General features: G+C 36.6%; 1 long non-coding RNA gene across 2 annotated transcripts in view; it reads right to left on the bottom strand.

The window, feature by feature from the left end:
* LOC110257744 overlaps window positions 1-22,951 on the bottom strand; it is a 209,210-nt gene that overhangs the window by 127,307 nt on the left and 58,952 nt on the right. The window lies entirely within an intron of this gene.

Here is a 22,951-nt window from a genome sequence, read left to right as displayed (position 1 = left end):
CTCACTTATTCCTCAGGGTTATTTATTCTATTCCAATAGTTTAAACTACTTCCACTAGGCAGAAGATTCCCAAATAGAAGACACCAGACCTGGCTTCTCTCCTGAATTTTAGACTAACATACAGAACCATCTGTAGTCCATCTCCTTTTTGTTATCTGACAAATGACCCCCAAAACAACCTGTCAAAAAGATGAGATGGTAGAACAACCATTCCAACTTGAAAACTAGAAGATATATTTGCCTTTTCTCTCTTGGTCAATCCCACCACTGCAGCCCTCATCACAAGGGGAGAAGATTTTCAATTATTTGCCATGAACCTGAGTAGAGAACATACTAAATATAAAACTATTTTCACGTTCCTTATTATTTTTCTTATTTAAGAGAGAAACTTTTGGTGGATTTTGTTATTGGCAGAAGTTAGGGCCAAAAGTGGGGCTAATGCTTTTATTTGTGACTTTCAGTCCACAGTAGTAGTCTTTTCCTTGAAAGTTATGTTCTATCCTGTGTGAATAAGCTTTTTAAAAATTAGAAAAACATACAGGATATTCAAAACATAAAATCATACTTCTTGTAAGCTGGAAAGCATAGTTGACACATCCAGTTGAATACTATGATTTTGTCTTTTAGCAGTCTGAGAGCCAGAGATGGTTCATGGCTTTCTCAAAGATGCATGGTTAGTTAGCATCAGGTATCACTAAAATCTAATTTTTATAACTCACACTCCAGTATTCATTTCACTACACAAATATTTCTACATATTCTTTTTTTTCAAGGGCTGCACCTGTGGCATATGGACCAGGCTAGCAGTCAAATTGAAGCTGCAGCTGCCAGCCTACACCACAGCTCACTGCAACTCTGGATCCTTAGACCACTAAGTGAGGCCAGGCGTCAGACCTGCATCCTCATGGACACTATGTTGACTTCGTAACCCACTGACCAAAACCAGAACTCCTATTTCTACATATTCTTTTTTTTTTTTTTTCGCCTTTTGTCTCTTTTTTGTTGTTGTTGTTGTTGTTGTTATTGTTGCTATTTCTTGGGCCGCTCCCGCGGCATATGGAGGTTCCCAGGCTAGGGGTCGAATCGGAGCTGTAGCCACCGGCCTACGCCAGAGCCACAGCAACGCGGGATCCGAGCCGCGTCTGCAACCTACACCACAGCTCACGGCAACGCCGGATCTTTAACCCACTGAGCAAGGGCAGGGACCGAACCCGCCAACCTCATGGTTCCTAGTCGGATTCGTTAACCACTGCGCCACGACGGGAACTCCTATTTCTACATATTCTTAATCCTTGTCCTCTGAGAAACTCTGCAAACAGATACTCATGCATAAGTAACTGCTGGAAAATCCTTCATATCATAGCTTTTAGAAAATCATAACTAGGTTTTCACTATGATATTCATAAGCTCTAGCCCCTTTATGGGCTACTTCCTCCATAGAAAACTATTAAAATATATTTTATGACTACACTGGCATAAAAGTAATCTAGAATACATTCATTGTTATATTTTCATTTTTCTTATTAGAAAGAAATTAAAATACTTTTTTGGACTCCTAAAAGTATTGTGGGTCTTTGACACTATGCCTGCAGTGCTGAGGGAAAAAAATCAGTCCTGTTTATAATGCATGGTAAAGATTCACAGAAGTCTTGCAAAAAGAAAAGCTATTTACTTCTGTTTTACTTAATGTTTCCAAAATTTTTGCTCAGAGGGTCCTATTAACATCTCAAAGATCACTAGTATTCTATAAAACATGGTTTAGAAAAAAATGTTCTCTGCTTTCACACTGCAATGATACTTTGCAGAAAAGAAAAGAGTGATGCAAAAATCAAGTTACTTTTTTTGGCCGTGGTTGAGATCTCTGAATTAGCTGTAAAATACTCATAAAAGGCTTTCAAGATGTTTTATACAGCAGGGAAGCACATCAAATTTTCACATATGGTTCACATTAATGTATGGAAGAGTTGACAATTATGTTTCATTGACACATCTTTCTAGTACATGGGAATGGTAATACACCATTAACTCATGCTTTTGCTTCTTAAACTAATCAAATAAAATTAAAATGTCTATAAAACTAGATTTCCAACTCATTTGAAGAAGATGGATAATAGAAATTTCATGAATTAGAAATCAGACAGCAGTAATTGCATATGGTGACTACTTTTAAATGCGCCTGCATTCTCTATGCTTTCATGATTCTTTTGACACATTGATATGGAAAAATCAACTAGTATCTCATGTCCTTAACAACTGCTAATATTCCTTTTAAGAAGAACGGTTTCTGGAGTTACCCGTCATGGCTCAGTGGAAACGAATTTGACTAGTATTCATGAGAACATAGATTTGATCCCTGGCCTCACTCAGTGTGTTAAGGATCCAGCGTTGTGGTCAGCTGTGGTGTAGGTTGCAGATGCGGCTCGGATCTGAACGTTGCTGTGGTGTAGGCTGGCGGCTACAGCTCCAATTCAAACCCTAGCTTGGGAACCTCCATATGCCGTGGGTGTGGCCCTAAGAGACAAAAAAGAAAAAAGAAAAAAAAGACAAAGGTTTCTTATGAGGATCACCAGGGAAATTTGAGGCATTATCTGAGGTCTGGAATGAGAGTCACCCCTGAGAATCCAGAGAAATATCTCTTTTCTCAAGGGTAAAAGTTAAGAAATAGATGCCATTTTTGGAGCTATATACATCCTGTGATTTTAAGCAGTTCGGTTCACTTCAACAATATTCACTGAGTGCCTTTGATGTGCTAGGTACTAGGCACAAAGGAGATACAGCTTCTGTGGATGAAGAGCTCAAATCTAATATGTACACAGCAAATTTTTTTTTTTTTTGTCTTTTTGCCTTTACGTGAGCCACTCCCGCAGCATATGGAGGTTCCCAGGCTAGGGGTCTAATCGGAGCTGTAACTGCCAGCCTATGCCAGAGCCACAGCAACTCGGGATCCGAGCCACGTCTGCAACCTACACCACAGCTCACGGCAACGCCGGATCGTTAACCCACTGAGCAAGGGCAGGGACCGAACCCGCAACCTCATGGTTCCTAGTTGGATTCGCTAACCACTGCGCCACGACAGGAACTCCATACACAGCAAATTTTAATACCACATAGTGAGAGGTATGCACAGGATGATATGGAAGCATATGGGAGCAGCAAAGAGAGATGCTTATGGCCAGCCGGTGAAACAAAGAAAAATGAAGGGTGAGGTGGTAAATGGGCTTAGTGAGGGGTGGAAGAGGAGCAAAGGACAGGAAACAACTCCTGAAGGAAGCAGTGTTTAAAAAATAAGATACACTCTGTTTCATTTTACTAGTATGAATAAAGTAAGTAAAATAACTTGGAACATGCAGGCAGCAAAATTTCATTTTATTTATTCATTTATTTTTTAGTTTTGCCTTCGTACTTTTATATTTATTTATTTATTTATTTATTTTTAAGTTTCTCCAGGCTTCTATTATGAAACACTATTTTTAGTTTCTCATATTTTTATGGAAATTTCTTCTTTGAGATTTAGCTGCATCCATTTGACCTTGGCCTAGAGGTAGTACACAATTTAGAAGAGTTCGCATTACTAGGGCAACGCTAATGTTTAATTTTCAAACATATATGTAAATTGGTAAGCTGGCCTAGTGAATCTACAGGACACATAACCCTGCCTACAATTCACTGTTCTTTTTTTATTTTTTAATTTTTTAATTATTTCCCCAAAACAATTTTTTTTCTACTGTATACCATGGTGACCCAGTTATGCATACATGTACGCATTCTATTTTTGCACATTATCATGCTCCATCATAAGTAACTAGACATATTTCCCAGTGCTAAACAACAGGATCTCATTGCTAATCCATTACAAAGGCAATAGTTTGTATCTATTAACCCCAAACTTCCCAACCACCCTACTCCCTCCCTCTCCCCCTTGGCAACCACAAGTCTATTCTCCAAGTCCATGAGTTTCTTTTCTGTGGAAAGGTTCATTTGTGCCATACATTAGATTACAGATGTAAGTGATATCATATGGTATTTGTCTTTCTCTTTCTGACTTCACTCAGGATGAGAGTCTCTAGTTCCATCCATATTGCTGCAAATGGCATTATTTCATTATTTTTTATGGCTGAGTAGTATTCCACTGTGTATATATACCACAAATGGACGTTTCATTTTATATTTAGCATATAAGTTGAAACTGTAGACATGAGAGAAACAAAGAACTGTTACAAGAAAGCTGATTTGCTTGTTTTTTTTTGGTTTTTTGTTTTTTACTTTTTTTTCTTTGTCTCTTCAGGCATACCTGTGGCATATGGAAGTTCCCAGGGTAGGGGTCCAATTGGAGCTGTAGCTACTGGCCTACACCACAGCTAATTAACTTGTTATGTGTAATTTTAAGCTTAAAATCTATGACAGCTTTTAGGAAGTAACCATATTACCATTAGAAAGCTAAAGTCAATAGCCACTAGAGTATTTTAACCTTTCTAGAGTAATAAAACGGTTAGCATTTTTATGGTGATCTAGCTTTCTCAGGTAGAGCCCCCTCATTAAGATCAACTGTGGTGCTTGCTAAGGATGAAGATTTCTAGCTCCACCTACAGATTGAGACTCTCTGGAGATAACAAATTACAAGCTTTCCTAGAGATTATTATGTACACTAAGGCTTGAGAACTTTGACTCAGAGGATGCAGACAGCAAATGTTGGAGAAAGGAAGTAATAGGCTTTCTTAAAACTCAATTGTGAAGCAGAGCTTGCCTTGAGGCTTGCCTGGTTGAAGGCAAGAAGTAGTTCTGATTTAACTAATATTAGTCCTGGTTAGAAGAAATCTCAATAAGAAGGAAACTTCTGGGAACACTCCAGCTGTCCATTCAGCAGGAAACCACTACCATGCTCCTTGTCATTGGTCCTAGTTTGAGCACAGAATGGATTCAAGAATAATGATTTTTACCCTGATGTTTTTATTTTTACCTCTTGTCTTTTCTGAGTGTCTTCATCTTACCTTATTGCTTTAAGCATCTTCTATATGCTAGCTCCTTGTAAATATATATCTCTAGGCTGAACCTCATTTCTAACTCCAGATTATTACCTGCTCAACATCTCCTTTCAGATAGCTAGTGGGCCTTTCAAAGTTAACATGTCTAAAATGGATCGTCTAGTGATCTTCCACTAAACATGCTCTTCCCATAGACAGACTGACCCCTTCAACTCAGTTCATGGCAACTTTGTTCTTTGTTGGTTCAGGCCAAAATTCTTGGAGTCAAACATGACTTCCCTTTCTACCACATATACTATCCAATCTTCAAACAAATGCTCTTAACTTTGCTTTCAAAATATACCCAGGGTATGATCACTTATTAATCCTCACTGTTACTATTCCAGTTTGAGTCCCTAGCATCTCTTATATAGCTTATTGCAAAAGCTCAATGATCTGTCTGTTTCTTTCTTCTCAAGTTCCCTTTAGAATATTCTCAACATGGTAATCAACATGACCCTGTTAAAATATTATGACAGATTATAACCACTCTTGTGCTCAAAATCCTCCAAAAGGCTCCTCACATCATTCAGTGGGGAAAAAAAAACAACAAATTTCTAATAATGTTCTACAAAGCCTTGCATGATCTAGTCCTTCTTTCCAACCTTATCTCTATGTTTTCCCTTTTTTATTCTTTTTAGACACACTAAACATTATTTCCTTTAACATAGCTATCCCGATCTCTCCTTTGTATATGCTTTTACAGCTGTCTTAATAATTTTCCTGGGATATTTGCAAATCATCCTATAAGTCTTTGTTCAAGGGCCATTGTCTCAATAAGGATACAGAATATGGCAAAAATGATGGCATGCCATTTCCAAGATTTTGGCTACAAAATTGCTTAGCCTGTATTGTTCTCTCTCATTTTCTCATTCTGATGAGGCAAAATGCCAAGTTATGAGCTGTTGTATGGAAAGACCCATATGGCAAGGAACTGAGAAAAGCCTCCACCAATAGCTAGTATGCTTTGGCCTTCAGTCTGACTGCCTATGAGAAGGTGAATCCTTCCAACAATCAGAGTAAGCTTGGAGGCATACACTTCCCCTTTGGAGTCTTGAGATGACTACTGCCCTGGCAAATACCTTGGTTAATTGCAATCTGAGATATCTTGAGCCAGAGGAATCACATAAGCCATTCCCAGTTTGCCGATCCATAGAAACTATAAGACAATTAATATTTGCTATTTTAAACCACATGTTTTTAGGGTAAATTGTTACTCAACCATAAATAACAAATACTGTAGTCATATAGTAAAATGTATAATTGCATAAAAGAGTATCTTTTTAAGGAAACATGAATTATTGGTGATAAATGAGTGGTAATTTTGAATGAGGACCTATGTTCATAGTAACATTTATCATTTATTCATTCATTCCACAAATATTTTATTTAGAACCAACTTAGTGACAGGCAGAATTCAAGATGGGAAAACTGTTTAATCTAATAGAGTTTGTATAATGCAAGGTGAGGATGATGGGGACAAACATCAGGTCCAGAAATAAACGATTAATAGTTTAAGGTAAAATAAAACTGGGTTACAATATGTAGATAGATTGGCAATGGGGGTGGGACACCACTTTTGAAGGTCTCTTGGAATGTGTAACCACTAAATTCAGAATTCTCTGACTGATGAGAAAGATTAGGTCATGGGAAAATCTGTGGGCAGAACCTTGTAGGCAGAAAGAATTGCCAACGCTGAGCTGGGAATAAGGGTATGCAGCTAGGGGTTGGATTATGTACATTTGGATTTTATTCTAAAGGTCATAGAAGGCCTTTATAGAATTTAAACAGAGGGTAGAACATTATATTTTAAATGTTTAGATTGTCACTCTGGTTTGTGTATACAAAAGGATTATGGTGGTGGATAGGAGGTTAAGGAAAGAGAGAAAGTTAGGACACAATATGGGCTTAGTTACTTTATGGTCAACAGGGCACTGAGCCAATACGTTCTTGCAGGAGGGGAGACTGTGAGACTGTGGCAGATTCACAAGTGGGTCTTAGTCTTTGTCAGTATAATCTGAATGATTGGCAAATTGGTTCGTGCATAAGGTGATGTTAGAGGAATAAAAAGAAGTCACATTTGCAGGCAACTTACTTGTTCTTAGGACAGGGTCAAGTTTACTTCTATTCATCAAAAGAACATTTAAAGATATATTAGACTTGGGTTTTGTGCAAGGAACAACTCCTCTTGCTCAAGAAGAAAATGCAACTTTGATGTTTTTAAAACAGCTGTTAGCATTTTTGTGTGTGTGTTCATAAGTAAGATTTTTATGACCTTGAAGACTAGCCTCACAGCACTATAAACCAATTAAATGTTAAACATAGTGTCTCTTAACCTTGGTAATAAGTATTCCACATAGAAACAATTCTTCAACTCCCTTTATGCTAATTAGGACTCTAAGTAAGAAACAAATTATAAGAAAAGATATACTCAGTTGACTGGCCTTATCAACTGCCATGAAAAAGAAAGAAAATGATGAAATGTGTCACGGGATGGGAAAGTTGAAATGCTTACAGCTATTACTTTGACAAACTGCTAGCTTGATGCTGACTCACAGTCTAAAGGGTTAGGGAAAACTGGGACAAAAGAGAGGCAAAGTAAGAAGTGGGCACAAACATTCCAAAGAAAGTAAAAAGAAGAAAATAAAATATGTGACATATTAAAAACGACTTTTGAGGCGTTCCCTTGTAGCCCAGTGGGGTAAGGGTCCGGTATTGTCACCGAAGCAGCTTGGGTTTGTATTATGGTGTGGGTTCAGTCTCTGGATTGGAAACTTCCACATGCTGTGGGCATGGACAAAAAAAAAATGATGTTTGAACCAAATAGAAAATAAGAAATTTTTTATTTGACCACTAAAAGAACCATTTTATGGTTAATTTTAAAAACTGATATATATCATACATAACAAAAGTCCATAATTTGTAACTGTACTGCTTGATGAATTTTTACATAGTAAATACATCTATGTAAACAACATTTATATCAAGAAATTGAATCTGTAGATTGCCTTGGGTAGTATAGTCATTTTGATAATATTGACTCTTCCAATCCAAGAGCATGGTATATCTCTCCATCTATTTGTGTCATCTTTGATTTCTTTCATCAGTGGCTTATAGTTTTCAGAGTACAGGTCTTTTGTCCCTTTAGGTAGGTTTACTCCTAGGTATTTTATTCTTTTGGATGCGATGGTAAATGATCTTTCATTGTTAGTGTATAGAAATGCCGTCAATTTCTGTGTATTAATTTTGTATCCTGCGACTTTGCCAAATTCATGGATGAGCTCCAACAGTTTTCTGGTAGAGTCTTTAGGATTCTCTGGGTACAGTATCCTGTCATCTTCAAATAGTGATAGTTTTACTTCTTCCTTTCCAATTTGGATTCCTTTTATCTCTTCTACTTCTCTGATTGCTATGGCTAGGGCTTCCAAAACTACGTTGAAGAGTAATGGTGAGAGCGGACATCCTTGTCTTGTTCCTGATCTCAGAGGGGATTCTTTCAGCTTTTCACCATTGAGAATGATGTTTGCTGTGGGTTTGTCTTATATGGCCTTTATTATGTTGAGGTAGGTTCCCACTATGCCCACTTTCTGAAGGTTTTTTTTTTTTTTCTCAGAAATGGGTGTTGGATTTTGTCAAAGGCATTTTCTGTGTCTATTGAGAGGATCATATGGTTTTTATTCTTCAGTTTGTTAATGTATCACACTGATGGATTTGTGGATATTGAAGAACTCTTTCATCCCTGGATAAATCCCACTTGATCATGATGTACAATCCTTTGAATGTACTGTTGGATGCGGTTTGGTGGTATTTTGTTGAGGATTTTTGCCTCGATGTTCATCAGTGAAATTGGCATATAGTTTTCTTTTGTTGTGGTATTTTTATCTGGTTTTGGTATCAGGGTGATATGGTGGCCTAATAGAATGAGTTTGGGAGTGTCCCTTCCTCTCAAATTTTTGAAATAGTTTCAGAAAGATGGGTATTATCTCTTCTCTGAAAGTTTGATAGAATTCGCCTGTGAAGCCATCTGGTCCTGGACTTTTGCTTCTTGGAAGTTTTTTAATCACAGTTTTAATTTCAGTTCTTGTGATTGGTCCATTCATCTTTTCTAGTTCATCTTGGTTTAGTCATGGAAGATTGTACTTTTCTAAGAATTTGTCCATTTCTTCTAGGTTTTCTGTTTTATTGGCATCTAGTTGCATATAGTAGTCTCTTATGATCCTTTGTATTTCTGTGATGTCTGTTATTACATATTCAATGCAATCTCTATCAAATTACCAAGGACATTTTTCACAAAACCCAAACAAAATATTTTGAAGTGTGTTTGGAAACACAAAAGACCCAGATTAGCCAAAGACATCCTGAAAAAGAAAAATGCAGCTAGAGGAATCAGGCTCCTGGAATTCAGACTATACTATAATCATCAAAACCGTACAGTACTGGCACAAAGACAGAAATATAGATCAGTGGAACAGGAGGGAAAGCCCAGAATTAAACCCACACACCTACAGCCAACTCATCTATGACAGAGGAGGCAAGAACATACAATGGAGAAAGGACAGCCTGTTCAATAAGTGGTGCTGGGGAAACTGGACAGCCACATGGAAAAGAAGGAAATTAGAACACTCCCTAACACCATACACAAAAATAAACTCCAAATGGATTAAAGACCTACATATGAGACCAGACACTATAAAACTCTTAGAGGAAAACATAGGCCAAACCCTCTCTGACATAAACGACAGCAACATCTTCTCGGATCCACCTCTTAGAGTATTGACAATAAAAACAAAAATAAACAAATGGGACCTAATCAAACTTAAAAGTTTCTGTACAGCAAAGGAAACCCTAAACAACACAAAAAGACAACCCACAGAATGGGAGAACATATTTGCAAATGAATCGACTGACAAGGGATCAATCTCCAAAATTTATAAACACCTCCTACCGCTCAATACCAAAACAACAAACAACCCCATCCAAAAATGGGCAGAAGATCTAAACAGACAGTTCTCCAAAGAAGACATACAGATGGCCAAAACACACATGAAAAGATGTTCAACATCACTCATTATTAGAGAAATGCAAATCAAAACCACTCCAAGGTACCACCTTACACCAGCCAGAATGGCCATCAGCAAAACGTCTACAAACAATAAGTGCTGGAGAGGGGGTGGAGACAAAGGAACACTAGTACACTGTTGGTGGGATTGTCAATTGGTGCAACCACTATAGAAAATGGTATGGAGATGCCTCAGAAAACTAAACATAGAATTGCCATTTGATCCAACAGTCCCACTCCTGGGCATCTACCCAGGGACAACCATGACTCGAAAAGACACACGTACTCCAGTGTTCATTGCAGCACTATTTGCAATAGCCAAGACATGGAAACAACCTAAATGTCCATGACAGAGGAGTGGATCCAGAAGAAGTGGTACATATACACAATGGAATATTACTCAGCCATTAAAAGGAATGAAATACCAGCATTTTTAGCAACATGGATGGACCTAGAAATTATCATGCTGAGTGAAGTCAGCCATACAATGAGACACCAACGTCAAGTGCTTTCACTGACATGTGGAATCTGAAAAAAGGACAGACTGAACTTCTTTGCAGAACAGATGCTGACTCACAGACCTTGAAAAACTTATGGTTTCTAAAGGAGACAGTTTGGGGGTGCAGGGAAGAGCTGGGGTTGTGGGATGGAAATGCTATAAATTTGGATTGTGATGGTCATTGTACAACTATAAATGTAATAAATTCATTGAGTAATAAAAAAATAAAAAGAAGAAATTGAATAACATCAGTACCCCAAAATTCTGCAATCCTGGTTATTACCTGAATCCCTGAGGGTAATCACAATGCTGACTTCTAATACTCTATACAACACTTAATTATATATAAATGAATCATACAGTAATTACTCTTATATACCTTGCTTCTTTTATTCAATATTATTTCTGTGTTGGAAATGGCAACACATTCTCATTGTTGTATGGTATCTTCCGGTATGAATGTACTGCAATTTATTGATCCATTCCATAGTTGATAGATATTTGCATTTCTTCCAGATTTGGCTATTATGAACAGTGTTTCTATGGATATTCTTTTGCTTACATGACTTTGGGGCATATATGTGAGAGTGGAGAAGCTGGATTATAGGTTGCACATGTTTCATTTTAATAGATAATGCTAAACTATTTTCCAAAGTTGTTGTACCAACTAACACTCTTACTAACAATGTTTGGAAATTCCAGTTGCTCCACATCCTTTTCAGCACTTGGAATTGTTAGGCTTCTTAATTTTAGCCAATCTAGTAGGAAACCAAAGAAAACTACGATATTTGAAGCACTGATGAACTGTAAGAAATGAAATTATAGTTTACCTTAATGATAGGAACATTCCTTTTTAAGGTGTCCGAGGCTGATGGCATTCAATCCACGGAAAAGTAAATACTAGTTGACACAAGAGTGAATAATATTTTCATTACCATAATAATGTTTTTGGTATTCATCTTTTACAGTCTTTACACAAAGCGTGAAAACTTAAATATGACTACAAATTTGGAATGAAAACTTTAGCAGCCTCAACAATTCAAAATGAAGGAAAATTGATGATAGGTGAGAAGTAGAAAGAAGAAATAGAAAAAAGAGAGTATCTCTATCTCACAAGGTAGGTAGTAGAGAGACAACAGTTAAAATCTAATAGGGCATGAAACATAGTTTATTGTGCCTTATTTAAAGCTATAAAAGCAAGCAATACAAAAACATAGGGAAGATAAGGGGAAGGTAGAGTTTTAAACATATTATCGAAAGTTTAAAAGGGATCAATAGAAAATCCTAAAGTTGTCATAACTAAGAAAAAATAGAAGAGATAGGGAATTGAGGTTAATATTATTGAATGAAACCTACATTTTTTCATAGAAGGTTGTAAATAGATATAAAGTTGATAAAGCAAGAAGTAGATACATAGGCATATTAAGTTATTTAGGGTTACTAAGATAAATATCCAAAGAACTAAAAAAGATTAAAGAGAATGCTTCTGGAGAATACTTTGAAGGTATGATAAATGTTTGCCAGGTATAGCACTTTAATATAAAAGAATGAAGTTTCAAAAGTAAGAATTATCTGGTGAGATGATCAACACTAATCCTCTCAGTGGGAATGACTTCAGCTTTTACTTTGGAGAAAGGAGAAAGAAAAAAGAGAATTATAAATGATGCATTATGAGATCCAGAATGTTTTCTTCAAAATTCTATTCAGTTTGAAAACCTAAGACAGGTAACACATCCAGAAATGCAAGTAGAATGGGCTGGCTTTCCAATCTCTTAATTTTCTAGGTCAATTTGTAGTTGATACCGCTTTCAGATAAATCTCACTGTCAATCTGATCTTGTCACTTTCTGTTAAAAATCTCTAATGTCTCCTCATTGCCTATTCAATTAAATATTATATCCTTACCTTGGTGTTCTAGGCATAGAATAATATGGTCTCAATTTACGGATTACCAGCTATATGATTGCATTACTGGTAAATAATAACATGGGAATTTAAAATGAGGCAGCATTGACTTTGAAGCCTGTGCTCTTTCATCCTATACCATACAGCCTCTCTTGTGACACATACATGTATACAAAGAGACATATAGAAGAATGGGCATTACAACATTTCCCATTAGAGCAAAAAACTCATAGCAATCTTCATATGCACTAATAGACAAAACGATTAGCAAATTGTGTAAGGTCATATAGTACAAGGATCAGAAAAGAGTTAAATAATGAACTGGATGTATGTTCCAAAATGAATAAATTGCCAAAGCAAAATGTTGATTGAGAATAGCTACTTGTTGAAGGTTATACACAATAGGATTCTGTTTATGTAATGTTTAATAATATACATATATTATAAAGAAATAACAAAAAGGAGTTCCTGCTGTAGCACAGTAGGTTAAGAATTTGACTGCAGTGGTCGTAGCTGCAGCTTGGATTCAATCCCTGGCCCAGGAACTTCCATATGCTGTGGGTACAGCCATTAAAAAAAAGGAAATATTAACAAAAAGAGTATTAGGGAGAATATAGGTTAAGATCAGGATGGGGAGTTCCCGTCGTGGCGCAGTGGTTAACGAATCCGACTAGGAACCATGAGGTTGCGGGTTCGGTCCCTGCCCTTGCTCAGTGGGTTAACGATCCGGCGTTGCCGTGAGCTGTGGTGTAGGTTGCAGACGCGCTCGGATCCCGCGTTGCTGTGGCTCTGGCGTAGGCTGGTGGCTACAGCTCCGTTTCAACCCCTGGCCTGGGAACCTCCATATGCCGCGGGAGCGGCCCAAGAAATAGCAACAACAACAACAACAACAACAAGACAAAAGACAAAAAAGACAAAAAAAAAAAAAGATCAGGATGGTAATTATATCTATAGAGTGAGTGCAAAAAATTGAATTGAGAAGGGTACAAAGGAGGCACCAACCGGAAAACAATGGAACAAAAAATTAACATGAGTATATGGGTAATTACAGATTTGTCTGTCTTCTCTGATTGTTTAAAGTAATACATAAAACAAATGTCTAGGTAGAAAAATAAGTGGAAAGATGTATAACAATACTCTTTTAAATCTCAGGGTGATGACATTATAGGTGATTTGTTGTTCTCGTAGCTTATTTTTCTTAATTTTCAAAAATAGATATTTTTTACTTCTGGTTTCTAGTCCAACATATAAAGAGTGTGGAAATCATCACTTCCAAGAGAAAAATGCTTATAAACAAACTGAAATACCACAACTCTTCTTATATCTATCAGACAATTGAGGTCCCAGGGTAAACTACTGCCCCAGAAAGTAGTAACACACATCATACATGGAATCACAGTTTAGGAGGAACGCAGCTGCTACATGAGCTTGGTAAGCTTTAAGTGTTTCTACTGAAAGAATAGCTACATAATTACTAGAGACTGAGTGTGGACTAAATTGAGAGATACAACTTCTGGGGCCCAGTCTTATAGAGACTTCCATATTTTGAGAGTGTTAACCCCTAGGAGCCTAACCAGGTCGGGGGCAGGAGGGTGGTTAGTGGGAGTAATGAATTTGAAATAAGTCCATAGCATTCTGCTCTCCTCAATTTTAAACTATTTTGTCAGAGCCTAACCCACTTAGATTTTACCATGGCCTAACTGATGTGGGGGAAGGGAAACACTCAATGCCAGGTCCCCCTAGCCTTCCTGTTTGACCTAAGACACTCCCATACACTGTACCTCTAATGATAAAACTGACAATGATTCCTAAAATAAGAACTCTAAATAAGCAAACTAAACTTGAGAATCAAATAATTAAAAAGAAAATGTTTAAATCTTGTCCTGCAAAATCCATAAGTATAGTTTACTGTCAAAATTTAAACTTCTAGGCATTATGTAATAAATGAAGTTTAAATAATCCATAAAAGTAAATAATTTCTAAGAAAAAAATCAAATTGTTATGTTTATTATATTTTTGAGGAGTACATGAAAGTTTTCCCATCTTACTCTCATAATTTAATAATCATCAATTCACTAAAGATTGAAACCAAATATAACATTATAAAATATTTGTTCTACTCCCATATTTTATCACCACATCAATTTGGCCCCTGCATAATAACAGGGGCTTGCAGCTGAAAGAACTGTAAATCTCAGATCCAATTTAAGAAGTCTCTAGGGAAATTCAAAGATAATAGGGAGGACAAAAACAAGAAAAGTAGATGACACAATAGTCTCTGACACCACAGCTAGAGCAAACAGTAAACATCCCAGCCAGATACACATGAAACCTCTCACTAAATGCACATCTATCTCAGTTTTTTCTATTCAATCTATCATGTCTATCTTTTAAAAAAATTACAAGACATGCTAAAAAGGAAGACAAAATATGAAGAGATAAGATAAACATCAGAAAAAGACTCAGATATAGCAGAGATTTTAGAATATCAGGTTGGTAATTTAAAATAACTATGGTTATGGGCTGAATTGTGTCTCCCCAAATTCATGTCAAAGTCCTAATTCCTAGTACCCCAGGATGTGACTGTATTTGGAGAAAGAACCTTTAAAGAGGTGATTAAGTGAGGTCATTAGAGTGAGCTCTAATCTAATATAACTGGTGTCCTTATAAAAAAAAGAAATTAGGACACAGACAAGCACAGTGGGATGACTATGTGAAGATATAAGGAAGATAGCCATCTAGAGTCCTGAGAAGTAACCAACCCTGCTAACACCTTGATCTTTGATTTTTCGCCTCCAAAACTGTGAAAAAAGAAATACCTGCTGTTAGGCCACCCAATCTGTGTGACTTTGTTATGGCAGCCTTAGAAAACTAACACAATGATTAATATGCTAAGAGCTATAATGGAAAAACTGGACAACATGCAAGAACACACGGGTAATGTAAGCAGAGAGATCAACACTCTAAGAATGAAGCAAAAAGAAATGCTACGAATGAAAAACACCATAACAGAGATGAAGAATACCTTTGATGAACTCATCATTAGAGTGGACACAGCTAAAGAAAGTAGTGTACTTAAAAATATGTTAATAGAAATATCTAATAGAAAAGCACAGAGAGGAGTTCCCTTGTGGCTCAGCAGGTTACAGATCTGATCTGGCATTATCACTGCTGAGGTTCTCATTACTGCTGTGGCACAGGTTCAATCCCTGGCCTGAGAAATTCCTCACGCCTTTGGGTGTGGCCAAAAAAGAAAAGCATAGAGAAAAAGAATAGAAGAAATGGAACAGAATATTCAAGAACTATGGGACAATTATAAAAGCTGCAACAATATACATAAGAAACATAAGAAGAGAGAAAAGAATAGAACATTTGAAGTAATAATGGCTGAGAATTTTCCAAAATTAATGACAGACACTAAATAATAGACCCAAGAAGCTCAGAGACTATGGAGCAGGAAAAACACCAAAACTCTACACCTATGCATATATGTTAGTTTCCTAGGGCTTCCATAACAAAGTACCATAAACTGAGTGGCTTAAAACAATAGAAGTTTATTGTCTTATAGTTCTGGTGGGTAGAAGTCTGAAATGAAGGTGTGAGCAGGGAAAGCTGTAGGGAAATACTTCATTGCCTCTTCCTAGCTTCTGATGGTTTGCTGGCAATCTTTGACATTCCTTGGCCTACAGTTGGATAACTCCAATATTTGCCTTTATTATCATATGATACCTGTGTATCTCGGTGTCTTCACATACTTTTCTTATAAGAACACCAGTCATATTGGATTAGGGTCTCATTCTACTTCAGTGTGACCTCATCATAACTTAACTAATTACACCTACAATGACCTTATTTCCAAATACATCCTGAGGTGATTAGGATTTCAACATATCTTTATTAAGGGGGAATGACAGAATTCAACTCATAATAGTCTACCATATTCAAACTGCAGAAAAGCAAAGACTGATAAAATTTTGAAGGAAACTAGAAGGGAGGAGGACCATCTTAAACATAGAGAAACAAAAATAAGAATTTTATTGTATTTCCTTTTAAAAACCACATAAGAAAGAAGAGAATGAAATGGTTTAGTTAAGTTTTGAAAGAAAAAAAAACAACCGATCTCAAATTCTGTACTGTGCAAAATTATCCTTCAAAATTGAAGGAGAAATAAAGATTTTCCCAAATAAAAATTGAGGGAATTTGTCACCAGTAGACCTGTCTTGCAAGAAATGTTAAATTGTTCACAGAGAAGGAAAATTATATAGGCCAGAAACATAGATCTATATAAAGGAAAGAATATACGAAGGCAAAATAAATTCTTTTGTTTTAGTCTTAGTTGATCTAACAGATAATAGTTCATTCAAAATAATAACAGCAACAATGTATTTGGTAACTAGAGCTTATGATAAGTGAAATGAACAACAGCAGTATAAGGGACAGGATGGAGAAATTGAGCACACTCTGTTATAAGGTAGCTGCACTACCCATGAAGTGAATAGTGTTATATGAAAGTATATTAGATTAGTTGTACATGTACACAGCAAACTCTAGAGCAGCTACTAAAATTTTTTTAAAGAAGTGTAATTGATACACTATAAGAATAAATGGAATCATAAAAATGATCAATTAAAACCCAACAATAAGAGTTCCTGCTGTGGCACAGTAGGTTAAAAACCTGACTGCAGTGGCTCAGTTCACTGGAAAGATGCAGTTTCAATTCTCAGCCTAGTGCAGTGGGTTAAAGGATCCTTCATTGCTGCAGCTGTGGTGTAGGTCACAACTGCTGATACCATTCAATCCCTAACCTGGGAACTTCCATACACTGTGGGAATGGCCATAAAAAGTAAAATATAATAAATAATAAAATAAAACCCAAGAATGCAGGAAAAGAGTGGAACACTCACACACACAAAGAAACAAAGAACAAGGACAATTTTAAAAATAGTTAAAATATGTTAGATATTAATCTAACTATATCAATAGTCACTTTAAATGACAAAGATCTAAATACACCAAATAAAAGATAGAAAATATTGGATGGATTAAAAAGATAGGGCCCAACAAGATGTTTTCTACAAGAAACCCACTTTAGAAATTAAGATATAGATAAAAGTGAAGAAATTAGAAAAATATGCAATTTGAACACTAATCAAGAGAAAGCTGGAGTAGCTTCATGATTTTCAAAGTACACTTCAGAGCAAGGAAATTTATCAAAGATAAAGAAGGGCACTGCATAACTGCAAAGGGGTCAATTCTTCAAGAAAGGGAGAATTCAATTAAGGAATTAACAATCCTTAATATGTATGTACCTAACAAAAGAACATCAAAATACATGAAGCAAAAACTGATCGAACTATAAGGAGAAATCCACAAATCCAGAATTATAGTTAGAGACTTCAATACTTCTCTTTTAGTAATTTAGAGATCCATTAGATACAAAATCAGTAAGGGTATAACTGAACTGAGCAGCACCATCAATCAACCAGATTTAATTGACATTTATAGAATATCTGGCCCAATATCAGCAGCCGAATATACATTCTTTCAAGCTCACATGGAACATCCACCATGACGGACCACATTCTGGGCCATAAAATACAACTCGACAAATTTAAAAAATAGAAATCATACAGCTCACAATGCTATTAAGCTGGAAATCACTAATAGAAACACACCTAGAAAACCCCCAAATATTTGGAGACTAAACAACATACTTCTAAAAATAAACATTCTCATTTTACAACAGGAAATAAATAATAATGCTATTTAAATATATAAACCAGTGATTCACCTTCTTAGAATAAAACATATTTTCCTCTAACAATCAAGAGGTATTTTCCCCTTCTTCAGAAGAAGTTAAAAGCTGTAATTTAAGTTTCTCCAGGCTTCTATTATGAAACACTATTTTTAGTTTCTCATATTTTTATGGAAATTTCTTCTTTGGGATTTAGCTGCATCCGTTTGACCTTGGCCTAGAGGTAATACACAATTTAGAAGAGTTCACATTACTAGGGCAATGCTAATGTTTAATTTTCAAACGTATATGTAAATTGGTAAACTGGCCTAGTGAATCTACAGGACACATAACCTTCCCTACCATTCACTGTAGAGAACTGGTTATATGCCATCTAGATATAAGCTTGATTGGAAACTATAGCCCTTCTGTGTGCCCAGGCAAAAATGAAATAGCTTGATGGACACATATGATTATTTCTGCCCCAGAGAACAAATATTATAGAGCTGAAATAATAACTTAATGTCTATATTCTATTGTGCTCAATTGGTTGCAGAATCCCAAACTATGGTCAGCCATGTTTTCCTTCTTCTGAGTTAAAACTAGCATGTCAGAGGTGGATAAGGACTCTAGAGAGGAAGTCGAGAAACCAAGTAATGGCCTCTGTCTTGAATGGATAGCCAGATGATGAATATCTAATGAAGGTCATTCACTAAAAAAATATTCATTTATATTTATTACAGTTAAAGAATATGAAATCAGAGATTACAGGACAAAACCAAAGTCGCATATTGTAGATACTGAACTAGAATACCAGCCTTTTGGTCTCCTAGCCCAATAACTGACTTATCACTGACCTAACTTTCCAAGATGGACATACAATGGTCAATAATAAACAACTGTGTGGAGTTCCCGTCGTGGCGCAGTGGTTAACGAATCCGACTAGGAACCATGAGGTCGCGGGTTCGATCCCTGGCCTTGCTCAGTGGGTTAACGATCCGGCGTTGCTGTGAGCTGTGGTGTAGGTTGCAGACGCGGCTCGGATCCCGCGTTGCTGTGGCTCTGGCGCAGGCCGGTGGCTACAGCTCCGATTCGACCCCTAGCCTGGGAACCTCCATATGCCGCGGGAGCGGCCCAAGAAATAGCAACAACAACAACAACAACAAAATAAAAAAAAAATAAACAACTGTGTTATTTGGGAAGAGAAACATTGCTTCACAGTGTACTTATGACAAAACCTAATTTAAGTCACTCCTATACACTGTTACTCCAATGCTAAAACGGACTCTAATTCCTGAAATATGGACTCTAAATAAACAAACTATACTTTAGAATCAAATAATTAAAAAGAAAATGTTTAAATCTTATCTTGAAAAATCTTTAAGTATACCTGGTAGGTTTATTGTCAAAATTTAAGCATCTACCCATTATTTAATAAGTGAAATTTAAATAAAAGAAGTCATCCAAGTTAATAACTCTTAAGAAAAACCAAATTAGCTTTATCATATTTTTGAGGAGTACATGAAAAATTTCCCATTTTACTCTCATAATTTAATAATCTAATAATCACACTGGGTTATGTAGGTTGATTTTTTTTTCAGGGTTTTTCTGATTTTCAAAGAATAAAACCCTTTGCCAATTAAATATGGTACTATTAAAGATACAACTTTATTTATTGGTATCATTTTTTAAATCATGTAGAATGTCATTATTGGTAAAATTATCTTCTTCAGTAACAAAGACCTAAACTCTTTGAGGATGAAAAATAAATAAATAAATAAATCTTTTAGGATAAGTCAAAATGGGAATAAAATAGAAGCATTTGCCATGAAATGGTAAAACTGATAAGGGCTGTAGAGTTCTCTTACTCCAGTCTTTTAATTCACACTTTTTGTTTGTTTGTTTGTTTTTTAGGGCCTCATCTGCAGCATATGGAGGTTCCCAGTCCAGGGGTTGAAACAGAGCTACTGCTGCTGCCAGCCACAGCCACAGTAATGCAGGATCTGAGCCACGTCTGGGACCTACACCACAGCTCGCGGCAAGGCTGGATCCTTAACCCACTGAGCAAGGCCAGGGATCAAACCGGCATCTTCATGGGTATTAGGTGGGTTTATAACCTGCTGAGCCACAATGGGAACTCCCATAATTTACACATTTATATATACATTCATTCAAAAAAATTTTAATGCCTTCCATGTATGGTACACTGCTCTAGATGCTCAAGAGAGAGCAGGGAACACAATAAATAAAATCCCTGCTTTCATAGGGTTTATTATTATAAAGAGGGGGAGTAAATATATACTAAACTAAACAAGGAAAATAAACAGCATGGCAGATGGTGATATGTAACCTAGAGAGTCAGAGAAGAAATGTTGGCAGATTTAGATAGGTGTTCTGGGAAGTCCTCACTATATCCAGTCTCTTGGGATAGACCATGATTATCTTCCAATAATATGAAAAAAAGAATGTGTATATATATGGGTCACTATGCTGTATAGCAGAAATTGACACAACACTGTAAATCAACTATTGTCTAAATAAATAAATAATAACTCTGGAAAAAAATTTTAAAAAGTCATCAAAAAAGAGAGAAAGGTCTTTAATAAAGCTTTGAAGGACAGTGAGCCATGTAGACTGAGGGAAAAGCATCTCAGGGAGGAAGAACTCAATACCAAAGAGGTTAAGTAGCTTTTTAAAGGTCAAAGAGTATTGAGACCAAATACCCTAAATCCTGGCTTGATTTTTTTTTATAATATACTATGATATTGATGCCAAATTAATTATCATCTAACAGTCATCTATTTTATTACTAAGCTCATATTTATGTCTCACCATATGTGTGCAGAGCATGGTACTAGATTCCTTTGCAGAGGAAGGAGAACTTTGCTCTTTTATGAATTTTCACATATAGACTGTCATTTAATCTCTATGGTGGCCCTTTGAGGTAGCTATTATTATCACTTATGGACAAGAAAATGGGCTCAGTTAGGATAACTAACTTGTCCCCAAAGCCAGTTGCTGTTAAGTGATATAATTAGGATTTGAACTCAGTTGACCTACTCAGAAACCCATGAACTTTCCAACATATCATTTTGCTTAAATTGAACTTTAACTTTCCCATGCACATGTGAGTTTTATGTTTATTTTGCTGTCTGTTTTACATGGAAAAGTAGCAGACAATAACTTCAAGGAATTTCATATTTACATCACTTATAAGATCAAATTAAGTCCATCAGTTTTTATTTTTTAGGGCCACACTGTGGCATATGGAGGTTCCCAGGCTAGGGGTCCAATGGAGCTACAGCTGCCAGCCTATGCCACAGCCACAGCAACATCAGATCCAAGCTGCATCTATGACCTACACCACAGCTCACAGCAATGCCAGATCCTTAACCCACTGAGCGAGGCCAGGGATCGAACCTGCAACTTCAGGGTTCCTAGTTGGATTCATTTCTGCTCTGGCCATGATGGGAACTCCAGTCCATCAATTTTTACTTGGTCCTGCTGTGCCACAACAAAATTCCCCAAACCTGTCAATTATATGTTGATATACACAGATGGAATGAAGTTATACCCAGAATCAGTCAGGAGTCAATTCAGCCTGGAAAATTGGATGTAGAATTCTAAAACATAGCTCAGCCTGTTTCATCCTGGGTCTTTTCCCCTTCCTAGCTTCTTTCTGTTCTTGCTGATTTAATTTAAATTGTACTACTAATTTGTGAATTGGTAATATATTCATACTGTCTGAAATTCAAAAGTTCCAAAGGGCATGTGATTATCTCCCCACCACTTTGTTCTCCAGCCACCCAATTCTCCCCAGAGGAAATGGATTTTTTTGGCCCAATTTCCTCTATTTCCTTCTTAGTGGTATATTATGCAAGTACATCCAGCTTCTATAACGTAACTGGAATTGCAAATCGGAGTGAGGCCAAAAGAAACAGGATGTGACTGACGCTGACGCTGCTGCCAGTTCAGTAGACGAAAGTCACCCAAAGAGAAAATAACTCACACTTTGCTTAATTTAGGACTCTTCCCCTACATTTTACACACTGTCCCTCAGATTAATCTTCCTAGAGTACATCTCCAATCATATCAAGCACCACTCAGTCTTCCAATGATCTCTCAGTTATCTGTTCCACAGAATCCAAACACCCAATATGGAATTCATTGATTTGTGTTTCTTATTTATCTGTAGTTTCTCCTTTTTACTCTACCCTCCAGCAGCTATAGTAAAGTTTCATTGGCCCTCGACATGAATTAGTACTGTACTACCTGCAAGACTCCAGATTTTAATGCAATCAACTGACTTCTTCACTTTAGAAACCATCTCAGGGATGAAAATCCTCCCCCTGGGTGATAATTTAGTAGTTTAAACTAGAGGAACTAGAGTGACCCATGGTACTGGTTTTCCTAGACTGTGGGTTTTTTCATGATGTGGGATTTTTTTTTTTTTTTTTGCTAAAATCAGGAAATTCCCAAGGAAACCAAAACAAGTTGGCCACCCGACTTGGGGCACTGGTAAGAATGCTGTTTCCAGGGGTTTCCAATATACTGGGAGAACAACATCAACTCTTCTTGCTCTCATTCTTGGACACTGAGGACAAAGACAGACACAACAAGTATGGAGTAGAGAGTTATGGTCCTTGAGGAGATGACATCGCCATGCTTTCTCAATAAAAGAATATGGGAGCTTTGCTGCTGTAAATTATGTTCTTATGCTTGGTCTGATCCCCA

The sequence above is a fragment of the Sus scrofa genome, chromosome X, assembly GCF_000003025.6.
Source record: "Sus scrofa isolate TJ Tabasco breed Duroc chromosome X, Sscrofa11.1, whole genome shotgun sequence".
In the NCBI taxonomy this organism is placed as follows: Eukaryota; Metazoa; Chordata; class Mammalia; order Artiodactyla; family Suidae; genus Sus; species Sus scrofa.
This window is presented reverse-complemented; position numbering and strand designations above follow the sequence as displayed.